At 38.5% G+C, this 10,986-nt stretch overlaps 1 protein-coding gene across 1 annotated transcript in view; it reads right to left on the minus strand.

Moving 5' to 3' along the window:
- The window catches only part of RBMS3 (RNA binding motif single stranded interacting protein 3), a 1,212,798-nt gene that overhangs the window by 639,697 nt on the left and 562,115 nt on the right, over positions 1 to 10,986 (minus strand). The gene's annotated exons all lie outside the window — the stretch shown is intronic.

The following is a 10,986-nucleotide window of genomic DNA, read 5'->3' on the forward strand; positions in this document are numbered from 1 at the left end:
GAGTCACTCCTTCTCTGAATCAACATCAACTTAATTCCTTTAGGGAGGAAAAAAAGCCTTCAAAATTTCTGTGCAATATTAGGAACTGAAATCAGAGTAAAACTGAATGTGTTTCTGCTCCTCAATTATAAGTGATACTGAGCTCAGGAAGAATAAAATGATATTATTGAAAGCATGCCAAAAACAAGAGTTCCCACTCAATCATGTTGCTTCTCAGCACTACATTTTAATATTCCCATTGCTAAATTGGCCTGAAATGAATCATAACAAGTTTTATTAACTTAAACATGTTTCTTTTTAAAGCACGATTTTCCTCCATTTTTTAAAATAAATTTGGCTAATCCTAAGAATCACCCACAGCAATAATTTTAAGTATAGATTTTCAAGCTTTACCCTTAAAGATTTGGATTCAGTGAGCTAGGGGTGGGACTTAGTAATAATATTTCTAATCATAAAAAGAGTTAAATAATCTTTCTTAAGATCTCAGTTCCCTCAATTCCTTTCTCTCTCCTATTCTTTCATATTTTCATGACAATTTACTGAATGTTATCTATATGCCAGGCACTGGACTTGGCAGTGGAGAATTAACAATTATTGCATCCTGAACTCTTGCTTCTAGACTGCTCATTGTCTCCTATTGGAATCAGTGTTCGTAACAAAATTAAAATGCACGCAGATCAATGATGATAACATCCATTTCTCCAAAATTCTCCTAACTTGGATAGCAGTTTTAATGACTGTGGCATTGTCTTTCACCAGCTTGGCTGTCCTAAGTGATAGATAGATAGACAGACAGACAGACAGACAGATAAATCCCTTCTTGAGTTGCCGAGGCAGTATCACTACAGAAGTGGATTGCCCAACCTTCCTTCTGAGGAGTGGCTGGTGGGTTTGAACTGCCAGCCTTCTGGTTAGCAGTCAAATGCCTTAGGCACTATGCTACCAGAGCCTATATATATATATATATATATACACACACACACACACACACACATACATACATACATATATATATATATATATATATATATATATATATATATATATATATACACCAAAAGCACCACTCAATGGAATTTTTACTCTACATTTTACATAAGGGACCAGAACCTCTTTCTTACTCTGAAAAATGAGGTGTTTTTTTCTAGGTTCTTCAGGAGTTGGCAAGATGGAAAAAAACACAAGAAGACTCAAAAAAACAAAATACCACAGGTAATCAATGCCTAACAAGTTTCTATTTCTGGGAAAAGCCATAAGTTGGCTTTTAGTTCCTGCCTTCCTCTCTTTTCTTTTTCATGCAATAAGAAGTCTTTTATAGGTTTCCTTTGACCTACTATGAATTCACTGCAGAATTAACACCCAGAATGATAATGCTAATCCTTTGAATATAGTTTTTAACACTTGTACTAGTGGTTATTAGTGCTTGTACAGATATATTAATCTAAAATAGATAACAGCCCTGTCAGTCAACTGTATTTTAAGCCTTGACTTAGCCTCTGAATTAACATTTGCTTAAAAGTTGAAACGGAAAGGAGTATAGGGGAAAGAACAGAATTGATTCTTTGACCTGTGATTCACCCTTTGGCCTTAGCCAAAAGTGAAAATTTTTGGTAAGAGAAATAAAAAACAGTTCACAACACAGTCAGAGGTTCATTTCAAACTTGATAAAATCCAGTTATACCAAAAAATCAATTGCTGTTGTGTCAATTCTAACTCATGGCAATAAGATTGCCAGACCTTTCTTCTAAGGATCCTCTAGGCAAAGCAATGTAGGGTAAGGTACCAAAAAAAAAAAAAAAAAAAAAAAAAACCTCACTGCCATCGAGTCAGATCCGACTCATAGAGACTCCACCTTGGGTTTCTGAGGCAGTATCTCTGTGGAAGTAGATTGCCCAGTCTTCTTTATCAGGAGTGGCTGGTGGGTTTGAGCCACCAGCCTTCTGATTAGCAGTCCAATGCCTTAGGCACTACACCACCAGAGTAGTTGTTTAAGCTCTAATGGCTGTAATATTATAAGCATCAGTCCTCTAAAAAGAAGTGTACATGGCTCCTCTCAATTTCATTTCCACTGAACTCCATTCTAATGGCTGGGTAGAGATGAAGTCCAAGGGGACAATTTCTGACATATTTAGTTCCTCATGAAGAAAACATCTCTCTCTCTCCTTTTTCTCTAGGGGGAAATGCTCCAGTTGCACTAACATTAAATGTGGACTTCAGCCCATGTTTTTTTTTTGTTTGTTTGTTTGTTTGTTTGGCTGGTTTTATTATTTTGACAAAAACATGAAGTCATGGAAAAACTGAGACAGTCCACTTTATTTGCTATTGGGTGTTAAACAACCAAGTATAGTTGATTTATCTGGGAGTTCCCTCTCATGAAATTTGTACTAGACACTCAACATCACTCTCAGAAAAAGATGTAAAGTGTCTGCTAAACACAGAATTGATCCAATATAACCAACAATGTACTAGGTATCTTACATAACTTGGGCCTCTCCCTAGAAGTAAGTATTGATCTCTTCATATTTACTCCTTAGAAACCTAGTTATCCTTTATTTTCCCCAGAGAAGAAGAGATCTGAAAGATAGAAGATGAGATATTAACAATATTGAGGCCGATAGCCCATTTCCCAGATCTGAAAACAGAGGCCCAGATAGATTAAATGATTAGTGACTAAGCCAGACCAGCTACTTCCTTCCTTGATTAATTCAAAAATAAGCATAGTATGCTTACTATGTGCTTACTACATGTTACTAATGAATAAGACACAATTCCCAATCCACAAAATTTTACAGTTAATAGGGGGACACAGATAAATAATTATGACACAAGGTAAAATATTATCTGGAAGTATATACACAGAAATACAAATGAGAGATGATCAACTCTATCTAGGATGCTTAGGGTATGCTTTTCTAGAGGAAATCGCATCTAAGTTAACATATGAAGCATATTTTAGGACAGTGTTCTCAACCAGCAGTGATTTTGCCTTATTGGAGACATCTGGCAATGTCTGGAGACATTTCTGATACTTATGATTGATGGGTTGTATATGTTACTGGTGTCGAGTGGGTAGAGGCCAGGGATGCCGCTGAACATTCTACACAACACATGACCGTCCTCCCCAGCAGAGTTATCCAGCCCAAAATGTCAATAATGTTGACGTTAAGAAACTCTAAAGTTAGCCAGACACAGAGTAGGAAGAGAAAATGACACAGACAGAGAGAAGTAAGTGGAATGTGTTTACATGGGGCTAGGTGGCTGACACTCTCATCACCACTTATAATCAAGTTACTGCCACAACATTAACAAAACTAACATTCAGATAGTTCCTGAAAGCTACAATGCAAATGATATGCATTATCCCATTAAGTCTTTTTGCAAGGAAGAAGATATTCTTACTAGCAATTTATAGATAAGGAAGCTAAGACTCACAGAGAAGAAGCAACAGAACTAGAATAGCAAACCAGACTTAATTATTCTATATAATAAGAGCAATGACTGCCATTCTTATATCTGTGTTAAGAAGTTCTAGGCACTTCACATGTGTTAACTTATTTAATCTTATTATAATCGCCATTTGGGAATACAAAGAAACTGAGACACTGAATTATTAGTAACTTGTCATCATTTACTCAGTTAGTAATGAAATAGGGATTCCAGGCATTCTGGTTCCATGGTTCAATCCTTCAGTCTCAACTGTATACTTTTTGCTCTGTTCATTATATTACACTTGGTGATACTTATTAAACATTGGCATTTATAACAAAATCTACTGATAATGCACCACCAAGGCTCCTTGTTACTGATAATGCAGGTACTTTGCATTATTTACTTCTCGTACTCATATTACTATTGGTTTTGGTTAGCTCTAGTGCTGCTCTAACAGAAAATACCACAAATGGGTGGCTGTAACAAACAGGGATTCATTCTCTTACTATTTAAGAGGCTAGAAGTCTGAGTTCAAAGTGCCAGCTCTAGGGGCTGGGTGAAGGCCCACTGGCCTTGGGCTTTAGCTCTGCCTCTTGTTCTAGGCCCACTGAAGCTGGAGGCATCTCTTCACTCAGGTAGCTGCTGACTGCTGAGGTTGACAAACCCAAGGTCAACAAGAAAATGGTACAGTCCCAAAATTATCAAACCACTCAGCAGGGCACTAATTCAAGTCCATTAACAGGTCCAAGACTGGCAGACAACACGGCAGGCTGCTGAACGTCGACTCAGCTACACTCAGGATTCAAGAGTGCCAAAAGCTCAAGAGACCTTCCTCAAAGCTTTTCCTTATATACTGGAAGCAGACCACATCACTGAGGCAGCTAATATTCTACCATGGAGGTGATTACCAACCAGTCTCATCATGGGGAATAACTACATCTAACTGCCCAGCCACTCAAAACCAGACCCAGCCAAGCTGACAGAACTTTTACTACCACACTTTTGGGAGCACTGGTGGCATAGGGCCTAAGGCATTTGAGTGCTAACCAGAAGGCTAGTGGTTCAAACTCACAAGCCACTCCTTGGAAAGAAGATCAGACAATCTGCTTCTATAGATTGTGTTCTGTTCCTTTGAACAGAACAAGAGGACACTGCATGGTTCAAAATCAAGAAGGGAGTGTGTCAAGGCTGTAACCTTTCACCACACTTATTCAAACTGTATACTGAACAAATAATCCAAGAAGCTGGATTATATGAAGAAGAACATGGCATCAGGATTGGAGGAAGACTCATTTACAACCTGTGATATGCTGATGACATAACTTTTCTTGCTGAAAGTGAGGATGACTTGAAGCACTTACTGATGAAGATTAAAGACTACAGTCTGCAGTATGGATTACACCTCAATATAAAGAAAACAAAAATCCTCACAACTGGTCAAATAAATAGCTTCACAATAAATGGAGAAAAGATTGAAGTTGTCAAGGATTTCATATTACCTGATTCGACAATCAACATCAATGGAAGTAGCAGTCAAGACATCAGATGACATATTGTGTTGGGACAATCTGCTATAAAAGACTTTTTTCAAGTGGTGAACAGCAAAGATACCTCCTTGAAGACTAAAGTGTGCCTTACCCAAGCCACGGTATTTTCAATCGCCTCTTATGCATGTGAGAGCTGGGCAATGAATAAGGAAGACTGAAGAAGTATTGATGCTTTTGAGTTGTGGTGTTGGAAAAGGATGCTAAGAGTACCATGGTCTGCTAAAAGGACTAAGTGCAGCTGGAATGCTCATTGGAAGCAAGAATGGCCAGATGTCGTCTCACCTACTTTGGTGATGTTGTCAAAAGGAACTATTCCCTGGAGGATATCATGATTGGTAAAGTGGAGGGTCAATGAAGAAGGGAAGGCCCTCAACGAGATGGATGCAGTGGCTGCAATGATGGGCTCAGGCATAGCAAGGACCGTGAGGGTGGCACAAGACTGGGCAGTGTTTTGTTCTGCTGTACATAGGGTCACTAGGACAGGAGACAACTCGACATCACCTAACAACAACAACTTCCATAGAGATACCATCTCGGAAACCCAACGAGGGATCGCTATGAGTCAGAAATGACAACTCAACTGCAGTGAGAAACTACACTATTATATTGTGTATATTCCCTCCTTACTACTCAATCATTATCAGAACAAGAATATTCAAAGTATCATTCATACATTCCCAATACATCTTAGCTTGGTTACTACTCTGGATAAATATTATTTCCTAATTTTTCAAGACATAGGTCACTCATTTCCCCTTCACCTACCGACACTGCAATGCTCATCCTTAAATTCTATTCCCCACAAGCTAGAATGACTGATATTGAAATCTAGAATTAACAGTAAAAGACCACTGGTGGAGGAATAGTTAAGTTCTTGGCTGCTAATGAAAGGGAGGTTCAAACCCACCATTGGCTCCACAGGAGAAAAGACCTGGTGTTCAATTTCTATGAAGATTTATAGCCTTTGTTGTTGTTGTTATGTGCCGTCGAGTCGGCCCTGACTCATAGCGACCCCTCCTTGGGTTTCCGAGGCAGTATCACTACGAAAGTAGGATCGCCCAACCTTCCTTCCGAGGAGTGGCTGGTGGGTTTGAACCGCCAGCCTTCTGGTTAGCAGTCAAGTGCTTTAGCCACTATGCTACCAGAGACCATATGTTGCAGTTCTACTCTGTCCTAAAGGGCTGCTAAGACTAAGAATCAACTCTATGGCACCTAACAACAAGAGAATTAAGAGAGGTTGATTACATATTGCTAAAATTCACAGGCTTTTTATTTTCAAGCAGATGTTCCTAACATTTATGTAGTCTTTTTTTTTTTTCCCCCTACATTCTTTCTGATTTGAGTCACACAATAACTTTTGAAGTGGTAGCCAAAAATCAAAAACCAAACTCACTGCCATTGAGTTGGATCTGACTCATAGTAACCCCTCCTTGGGTTTCTGAGGCAGCATCTCTATGGAAGTAGATCGCCCAACCTTCCTTCCGAGGAGTGGCTGGTAGGTTTTAACTGCCGGCCTTCTGGTTAGCAGTCAAATGCCTTAGGCACTACATCACCAGAGCGCCTGTTTTGCCAATGATGTTGAAACTCAGAGAGCTTAAGGGACTCCTGCAAGATCAAATAACTAGCCAATATCAGAGCTGTATAGCAAGGATTGTGAGGATGGCACATGACCGAGCAGCAGTGTTTTGTTCTGTTGTACATAGGGTTGCTGTGAGTTGGAGCTGACCTGATGGTACCTGCCAACAACATCAGAACTGTTCAGCCTAGTTTATGTTGGGCTTCCTCAAAATGTTCAACTTTCTTTCTATATCAGGAAAATAGGAGCCATTCTATGAATAATTATAATAAAATATTCATGTGATTAAGCATAGGCCTGCATAAATCAAAAAACAAACTCACTGCCATCAAGTTGATTCTACTCATAGTACCCTTCCTTGGCTTTCCAAGGCAGTGCCTCTTCAGAAGTAGAATGGTGCTCCATAGGATTTTCAGCAGCTAGCATTTAGGGAGGCGCTCTGCTGGCATACTACCTAAGGCATTTGGTTGCGAACCAGTAGGCTGGTGGTTCAAACCCATCAGCTGCTCCTCGGAAGGAAAACTAGGCAATCTACTTCCGTAGTGATACTGCCTTGGAAACCCAAGGAGGGGTTTCTTTGAGTAGGATCCAACTCCACAGCAGTGATTCACCAGGCCTTTCTTCTAAGGCACTTCTGGGTGTACTCAACCCTCCAAACTTTCAGTTAGCAACTGAGCATGTAAACCATTTGTACCACCAAGAGACTCCAGACATCCAGGCATACACCCTATTATATTTCCAAAGGGTTTATTATTGTTTCACCGAAATTAACAATTGAATCAATACTCTGGCACCGTTCTTTTCCCCATGACATCAGGGGAGGTGGATATCCCAAAAGGGTGGTTTTCTTACATCTCAGCAAATGAGCTGGGTTGGTGACCTTCTTAACACCTGGGTAGCACATTTGTAGTTCAGGAGGAGTTTACACTTTGTAGATTCATCAGGGATTATTGGCCATAGATCACAGAGAGCCATCAAAGCTGATAAATGGTGGGGTCTACAGATGCTTCACCAAGAAAAGATTTCTTGGATCAAAACGTCTTCCCCAAGGATCAAAGGTTTTGCTTATGCTTGTTTTAATTTGGTTCCATGGGGTCCGTTACACAAACACTGCAGAAAAACAAAACAACTGTGTGCAGTAATGCCACAGTTGGCTTTCAATAGTACTAAGTGTACTTTTCACTGTCCAGTTTAAATAATTTGTAGTTAATATTCTAAGCCAAGGTAAAACCTGATGGGAACATGAGATATATTCCTTTTTTTAAAAAGATACCATCATATGCTGAACATTCTTTGCAAATAAAAAGAATATGTTCATATTTATAAATGCTCCTACATGTGTTCTTTTTATCTCAGCTTTGAAATGAAGACAAGAGATGCATAATTATCAGGAACTGATAATGGACTGTAACTCTGTCTATCAGCTTATTATATTACTGTTTCCTCTTACCTCTTTCTACTTTCTAGGAATCAGAAAGCAAATTCAGAAAATAGCACTAAAGCATAGAAAGAAGAGAAATAATCTGGTTGATCAAAGGCTAATAAATATGCTTTATTTTCAAGATATTAAAAAATGAATTTAAAATGACTGTAAAGGGAATAACAAAGTCTTTAACCCTTTGTAGCCACAATTTGTAGCAGTAAAGTTTCCTAATTTTATTGCCTTATAATTTGTTTTTTTAAATTTATGGGGGATTCAACTTTTTTATCACTGGCCTGAGCAATGAAATAATGAATAACTTTCATTTCTAGTTATATTAGAAAGAATGTAAAAAGTGCTTTTTTGAAAACCCTTATCTGAAATGGTTTCTTTACACATTGTGAGTGAAGAATTATTGTGGCTCATGGAAACATGCTTAGTTAAGAATGTTTACACAAGTAACTTTGGGGTACACTTTGGAAACCTTTTAAAAATGTGATGTCTTAGATGCCAAATTAGACATCAACATAACTCCTGAGATTTTAAGGTTCCAGGAAAGAAAAAAAAAAAAACTATGAAAATAGCCATATCAGACGTCTGTTCTTTTCCTAATTTAAGTGAGCTACACTCCAGAAAATTAACTTACCATATACATCATGTATAAAAATCTTCTGGTACCAGCAGGCAAATTGAAAAAATGTTGCAATAACACTGTGAAATTTGAGTTTCATTCATAGTGGATAGCTAATGCCCCCTACATCTATAATCAAGGAAGCATTCTGTTTTCCAATAAGGTTATGAAGGGTATTTGGCTTATTTTTCCTCTAAGTGAATTCTCATTGTTTTTCTATCACAAGTCATATCATTGAAATACAGCCTTTAACACAAAAGCTCATTAATGGAAGGGAGTGGGGAAGAGAAATGACTTTTATGATGTTTATTCATTTTTAGTATTTGGCACATATTTAGCGGTAGTGTTTTAATTGCATTATGATCATCTTAAAATTATATATATGTAAATACAAAACAGTTGTTGTGGAGTTAATTCCAACTCACGGTGACCCCATGTGTATCAGAGTACAGTTGTGCCCCATAGGGTTTGCAATGGATACTTTTTCAGAAGTAAATTTCTAGGTCTTTCTTCTAAGATGCTTCACAGTAGACTTGAATCTCCACCCATTTATTTAGCTGCTGAGTGCTTAACTGGGCCACCCAGTATTTCAAATATATTAAAATAGACGAGTCAAAGTAACTTGGTACTGTTGTTAAGTGCCATCGAGTAGGTTCCAACTTAGAGCTCCCCTGCGTATAACAGAATAAAATAAATTGCACAGTTCTGAGCTATCCTCACAATCATTGCTATTTGAGACCATTGTGACAGTCACCATTTCAATCTCACTGAGAGTGAGATTCTTCTTTTTTTGCTGACCCTTTACTTTACCAAGCATTATATCCTTCTCCAAGGACTGATCTCTCTTGATAACATACCCAAAGGATGTGAGACAAAGTTTCACTGTCCCGATTTCTAAGGAGCATTCTGTGTGCATTTCTTCCAAGGCAGATTTGTTCGTTCTTCTGGCAGTCCATAATATATTCAATATTCTTTGCCAACATCATGATTCATAGGCATTAATTCTTCTTCACTCTTCCTTATTCATGGCCCAGCTTTCACATGCATAAGAGGCAATGGGAAATACCACGGCTTGAGTCAGGAGCAACTCAGTCCTCAGAGTGACGTCTTTGCTTCTTAACACTTTAAAGAGGTCTTTTACAGCAGATTTGCCCAATGAAATATGTTGCTTCATTTCTTGACAGCTGCTTCCATGGGTGCCGATCATGGACACATGGGGACCACATGGACCCCATATGAAACGAAATGCTTCACAACTCCAATCTTTTCTCCATTTATCTTAACGATGCTAATTGATCTACTTGTAAAAATGTCTATTTTCTTTACGTTGAGGTGTATTCTGTACTGAAGACTGTAGTCTTTGATATTCATCAGTAAGTGCTTCAAATACTCTTCTTTCTCAGCAAGGCAGTCACCCTTCCGGATTTTAAAATATTCACTATCCTCTTATACTATTTGGACAACTGCCTCTTGATCTATGTGCAGGTTTCTTATGAGTACAATGTGTTCTTAAATTCACATTCTTCACAGTGTTAGCCATAACTTGTTATATTCTGCACAGCTGAATTCTTCTACATTGTCAATAAACACATGTAAACATCTGTATGGTATTCTTTGTTTTTATCCAATACGCAACTGACATCAGCTATTTTATCCCTCATTCCATGTTCTCGTCTGAATCCAGCTACAATTTCTGGCACTTCCTTATCATATTGTACCGCTGCAACTGTTGTTGAATTACCTTTCAGCAAAATTTTACTTATATATGAAATTAATATTATTGTTCATTAATTTCTGTATTCGGTTGGATCACCTTTCTTTGGAGTGGGCACAAATATGGATCTCTTCCAGTTAGTTGACCAGGTAGATGTCTTCCAAATTCCTTGGCATAGATGCATGAGGGCTTCTAGTATTGCATCTGTTTATTGAAATATCTTCAATAAACAAAAGGGAGGCAAACTTGTCTGTCGGTGTGTCCTACCATGATGATGTGTTGATGTGAGTTTTGAGGCTGAGCCACTGGTGTTTCTAACCCAGCGGGATGCACATGGTGCACAGGTATCAGCCCAGCTTACAGACTGAGACAGACTAGGAAGAAGGAGGAGGCCATCCATTTCTCAAATAATTGGCCAGGGAAAACCTTATGAATAGCAAAGAAACACTGTTTGATACATTACTGCACAACTTTATGAATAGTCTGGTTAGGTTAGAAGGCTCACAAAATAGGACTGGAAAAGAGCTGCATCATCTGAGGAAACCCAGCCTTACTCCTATGGATAAGGTAAAGCTTTCGAGAATGCCATTTGCTGATGTGGCACCACTCAAATTGAAGAGAAACAGCCGCAGACATCCATTAATCATCAGAACATGGCATGTACGAAGT

The sequence above is a fragment of the Orycteropus afer genome, unplaced genomic scaffold (assembly GCF_000298275.1).
Source record: "Orycteropus afer afer isolate SDZICR_OR568_19922 unplaced genomic scaffold, OryAfe1.0 scaffold00003, whole genome shotgun sequence".
Classification (NCBI taxonomy): Eukaryota; Metazoa; Chordata; class Mammalia; order Tubulidentata; family Orycteropodidae; genus Orycteropus; species Orycteropus afer.